Here is a 6395-nt window from a genome sequence, read left to right on the forward strand (position 1 = left end):
AGTCAGCTGACCGCTGTGATCAGCTGACCTTCCTCCTATTGGTATAAAGAGCCTGTCTTGCAGCGCGCGCGCGCGTAGCTCTCCATCTGTGTGCACTACTAGGTCCAGACAACCCAGACGCATGTTGCTGCGGGGAAACCGCCGCACTGGACGCGGAATCCGCCGCCTTGCCGTCAGAGCATGCGGCGGCCCCCACGCCATTCTTCCCATGTGCACCATTAGTTCCAGATAAACCAGACGCATGCTGACGCGGACCAACCGCCGCATCAGACGCGGAATCAGCCGCCCTGCTGTCAGAACACGCGGCGGCTTTTCCGCTATTCATCACACTACCACTGGAGGATGTTGGTTTCCTGTAACAGCTTGCATGCAACCTATTAAGTACTCGTCCCTCCCACTGCGAAGAAGTCCATCCTCCATGGGAGGGGCCTAACACTAGCTAAATCCTAACCTATGTATTTGCATAGCCTGGGTAAATCCTAACCTATGTATATGCATAGCCTGGGTAAATTCTAACCTATGTATATACATAGCCTGTATATGCAATCCCTTCTTCTGTCCAGTCCTATGGACTGAAGTGGAGTTTGGAGATTCCATTCCACCTTTTCTGATGGGCCCAGGCCCAGAGAAAAACACATGAACAGTAATTGAACTGGATTAAATAATCTGTGCCAGGGAATCAGAAGAGCCCCCAATATCATCTGATGACCAGGACCTATTTAGTGGATTAAGCTGTATTAGTAATAGATGAAGACTGTTTGCTGTGACTGCCTCTGCTCCATTCAGGTCAGGCATAGAGGTCTCTGGAAGGGATAATTCAGTATTACAACAGTCATAATAATAATAATAATAGCGACTCTGGCACCCAAATTGTCTAGTCGGCACTTCAATAGCCACAATTCACATTGCGATTTAGGGCAGTGCCCAAGTTTCCAGGCTTTGCACCATCCCATCCATTGCCATCCTTTGATTCAGAGGTGATTTAATGCCACAAGCTGATGAAGCTAATGCTATTTTCCTGAAAAAATATAAAACATGTTGTTTTATAGTGCACAACTACTGTACTTTCACTTAATATTTGCTATAAACATATATATTTTATTATTTCTATATAAACTTTTTATATATGTTATATGGTTTTTTTTTGCAGTTTAATGATGTTAAAAATTATTTTTACATTTTAATATGCAGCCAGCTTTCAACTGACTGCAAGCTCAGGTTGCATTGCTTTTCTAGTCTGCAACCCTAACTTGCAAAGCAGACATGTATTTTCTTCTTACTTCGAAAGTTATTATTTTAACAGAGCAGAAACAATTGTTGCTTATTTTCTACACCTGTGAAAGCTGTCTTTCTCGCAGGAAGCTCTGACATTACCAGTCTTGGCAGAGTTAGTTATAATTAGTGTGAAGTAGCTGAGCATTTGTATTCAAATATACAAAGTAAGCAGTTTGAAATAATGTGTACCCTAACAAATGGTAGAGCTGAACTGAAGGCATTGCTTATTTCTTATCAAATGGTGAATTTAAAGGGTCACTGAAGCGAGGAAACGCACTTAACATTAGATATATACGTAAGTAGATGGATGGCCCTGGATATCATAGAGACGTAAGGGTCTTCAGTCTATCTCATCATTTCTGCAACATCCCCAGTTGAAGTTATTCAGTTCTTTAGCACTCCTCGAGCAGCCTTTGGAACTACTTGTGTCCTAGAGTAGTTCCAAAGACAAGCGTGAGTGTGCCAAAGAGCTGAATAACTTCAACCGGGGATGGCGCAGAAATGATTAGACAGAGTGCCAAAGATGTAGCAGGATGACTAATTTCAACTAGAATTGGTGCAGGAACGATGAGGCTGGACAAACCATAGACCGGGATGACTCTATGGTATCTAGAGCCTTCCCTCTACTTAGTTATGTACCAAATGTGAAGTGAGTTTATTATCATCAGGTTTGCTTTAACATTAAAAAGCACCTGTTAAACTTATCGTAATGGTGTTTCTAAACAGCATATGGAACATCATAGGAGAGCAGTGCTCCTCTGCCTCCACCTGGGGAACCACTAAACACGAGGATTATAAAAGGCCCCAAGCCCCCTTCATCCTCAGTTCATAAATAAAGTAACCAAAGCGTGAAACCTGAGACAAGAGGGCGACCAACACCAAGACACTGAAAAGGTGACCTGAAATACATCCTCTAACATTTCCAAAAAAGTGTGCAAGATTGGGAAGGGTTATAGGCGGCGTCCCATATGTTGGGAAGAAACACTGTTACTGGTAAGTCTAATAGGTGCTTTTCTACAGCCATCATATGGGACACCATAGGAGAGACGAGCAGGTAATACTCACACCACCTAGGGATGGACCACAGCCTGCAGCCAAGATTAAAAGGCTTTTCTTTGTCAAAAAGGGTAATAATCCCTGTGCCCAAGAAAGAGGAATTTTAGGGGTACTGTATTCACATGTTTCTCTGGTCAAGAAGGAAACAGGAGATTACTGATTTATTTTGAATCTGAAGTTCAATCCATATCTAAAATAACAGAAATTTAGAATGGAGACCATTTATTTTCTCTGCTTCACGGAAAGGAACACTTTGTGACCATAGAACTCAAAGAGGCATATCTGCAAGTCCCAAAATTCCAGGAACACTCAAAGTTCCTAAAGTTTGCAGTAAAGTCGTGCAAAGGGGCCCAACATTACCAGTTACGGGCTCTGCTGTTCGGTGTTGCAACAGCACCCTGCATTTTTATGAAGGTCTCATTCACTAACATTCTCTACATGTTAGAGAATGTATTTCAGGTCACCTTTTCAGGTGTCTTGGTGTTGATTGCCCTTGTCAGACTTGGTGGTATAACTCTCTGAGTCAGCATGTATGCCCAGGCTAAGTCTCGCTCTTCACCTAGCTGTCCCTGCCTGGCACACCACTAGCTGACACCTAAACTGTCCCTACCTGGCACACCACTAGCTGGCCCTAATTAGGACATAGGCCAGCAAGGCATACCAGCTGACGTGGACAACAGATACACCACTAAGAGCAACTACTAAGGCTAGCAACACAGTTTAATAGTTCAGCAGTATCACACAGGTATGACAGGCAAATTCCCAGGTAATAGACAATCGAGATAGCATACAAGTGGTATCCAATAACAGGCAATGGTGGATCCAGGCGGCAGGCAGAGAATATCCAGTAAACAAGCAAGGGTCACTCCAGGCAGCAGACAAGTGAGTATCCAGTAAACAGGCAAGGGTCAGTCCAGGCAGCATACAAGAGAGTATCCAGTAAACAGGCAAGGGTCAGTCCATGCAGCAGACAAGGAATATCCAGGAAGCAAGCAAGGGTTAATCACAGCTGACAGGAATTGTCAAATACAAGCCAAGGTCAATATCCAGCAATCGGTAATCACAGAGTGCACACCCAGCAACTAGCCAAAGCTATGCTTATCACAGGCGATGACTGGGAGCACTCTCCACATTTAAATACCATTCATAATCCAATCAGTGGCCAGTCACCTTCCGCACAACCAATCACACAGCAAAGCCCTGTCAAGCATTAGGTCAGCTGACACCGCTCTAGTCAGCTGAGCGGGTCAGCTGACTATTGTTTACCTTTGCAGAGGGGGTACTGAGAATGCACCCTCTGCCTATCAGCATGTGCGGCCTGTGAGTCACTGGCAGGGCCAGCAGTGGGGAACAGCGCTGAGACCCGGAAGTGACAGATTCTGCCCGGGTCTCAGCGTTGCTCACAGGTGGATTCCTTATTGCCCTCTTGTCTCAGGTTTCACATCTGGTTACTTTTTAAGAACTGATGATAAAGGGGGAGTGGGGCCTTTTATAATCCTTGTGTTAAGTGTTTCCCCAGGTGGAGGTAGAGCACTGCCCTCCTATGGTGTCCCATAACATGGCTGGAGAAATTTTAATAAAACTTGTGTGTCTTGTAAGCATTACAGGAGGTAAGCTTTTGATTTACAGTCCATTTTACATTTCAATTATTTATCACTGCTGGCACCTATACTGGTGTACCCATCTATAGATTTGGGGGATTTGTGGAAGTAGTAGAGTATTGTACTATGTACCATCAGTAAAAGCAGGAAGTTTTGAATTTTGAATCAGGACTATACCATTTGTTGGCTAACTTAAAAGAAAAAGATTAAGCTTTTGATTAATAAGCCTTCTTCAAATCTGGATTGTTTCTTAGATTTTTCTTATAACCGTATTATTACTCTTGAATGAAGAGAAGGAAGGCCAATCGGCACTGCAGGTGCTTTATTCCAATAGCAGGCACAGATACAGTACAAAATTGTAGAGGTAAAAAATTGCTCACATACCATAGAATGGAGAGTGGTGTGGTGGTGCGGTGGGTGCCAGGGGAAAGTGCCTGACGGCCGTTTCGCGCTATCAATGCGCTTCAACGGAGGCTAGGTTGCGGGGTTCCCTCTTGCCGGTCTTAAATACATTAAGAGTTCGGCGTGTCTGCGCCGATTGGTGCCGCCCATAGCTTCCCTGATTGGCCAGAAATGCGGTGGAACGCATATGTGCTCCATCGCGGCATGCTGGAATGCCGATCTAAAAAAGAGCGAACTGCCCATAAACCCAAATTATGCGGGATCCGACAATATAAGCGTTCAACATCAATGGCTGCGAGGATGTCCCCGCTGTGCCAGCAGAGATCCTCGATACCCCTTAGGACATCCATTGTGTCGGCTAAGTGGGAGGGCACCAAATCAAGAAGTGGTCGTAGAGCGTGGTCCAGATACCTGGACAACCTCTCCATAGTCGATCCCATCCCAGAGACGATGGGACAACCCGGAGGGTTGGTCCGGGACTTGTGCACCTTAGGTATATGATACCATATGGGCTTGATTGGGAACGTCGGTAGCAAGCCAGTAGCTAATCTAGGTGACAGTATCCCTTGCTCGACACCCTTTCTTAAAAGCGACTCAATAGATTATGATGCCGTAGTGTCGGATCCGACTTCAGCGGTTGATAGACTGTGTTGTCCTGTAATTGCCTGAATGCTTCATTGCGATAATAGTCGGCTGACATGATGACAATGGCGCCGCCTATCTTTGCTCCATAAGATACAATAGTATCTGCAGCCACCTAATGAGTGTGGTCTGCATGACCATTCTTACAGACATGACATCAGGCATCCCAGCATGCCGCGGTGGAGCGCATATGCGTTCCACCGCATTTCTGGCCAATCAGGGAAGCTATGGGCGGCACCAATTGGTGCAGACACGCCGAACTCTTAATGTATTTAAGACTGGCAAGAGGGAGCCCCGCAACCTAGCCTCCGTTGAAGCGCAATGATAGCGCGAAACAGCTGTCAGGCACTTTCCCCTGGCACCCACCGCACCACCACACCACTCTCCATTCTATGGTATGTGAGCAATTTTTTACCTCTACAATTTTGTACTGTATCTGTGCCTGCTATTGGAATAAAGCACCTGCAGTGCCGATTGGCCTTCCTTATCTTCATATCTGAATATCTGCTCCTTATTTTTATCAGAGCACGCAGTCTGCACCAGAGCAGGAGAAGAGAGTGTGTGTTTACCCTGCCTATATGCTTCCAGCGTCAGCTGTCACTAGCTGCAGTGCCAATGATTCCTTTTTTCCTCCCCCCTCCTTTGGCTTGTATTATTACTCTTTCAGCACATGGACATACTAAACAACTGGCTCCATGTGTTTATCCTATACCTTTGTTGAAAACTAGGGTGGGAGGCGGTGCTCCAACAATTAAAAAATACATGTATTAAGGTAAGGAGCATTTACCTCATTAGTGACACAGAATAACAAAAAAAAATTACTTTCTTGGAGAAACACACTGGGCAACGCGTTTCACGGGTTACAACCCACTTCCTCAGGTCAATATCAGTGTCTTGATGGATTGCAATTCAGCTATAGAACACCTGTCAAGAGCTCCTTACTTTTTTGAATTGTTCTTAATTGTTTTATTATATCTGGGGCACCTCCTCCCACCCTAGTTCTGCCACGACCCCCATAGGGGATAGTTTAGTCAGGCCAGTTGCTGGCCCTCTTTCCTGCAACAATCCTTCTGGTCCTCACTATATTCATTTTTCTTGGGAAGTGACCAGACTAGAGGAGATCCATGTACTCCAGAGGGTAGTTGGAGCCACCACACGCAAAGCTTTTTACAGTGGTTGTTGATCTACAACCTGGGTTTGTGAGTACTATATTTACATTTTATTTCACCCTTACAATGCATTGACTTACTACACCATAAGAGACTCCCTGTTCTCTCCTGTGTTTTTTTACATACTCTGGAGGGTGCACAGGTCTACCAGACTAAGTTGCAAAAAGTACACAAGACTATATATGCATCATTTTTATAGTATGCTATGATCTCACTGGCATCACTACAAAACCATTGTCCAAATTTGACA

The sequence above is a fragment of the Hyperolius riggenbachi genome, chromosome 8 (genome assembly GCF_040937935.1).
Source record: "Hyperolius riggenbachi isolate aHypRig1 chromosome 8, aHypRig1.pri, whole genome shotgun sequence".
Lineage (NCBI taxonomy): Eukaryota > Metazoa > Chordata > Amphibia > Anura > Hyperoliidae > Hyperolius > Hyperolius riggenbachi.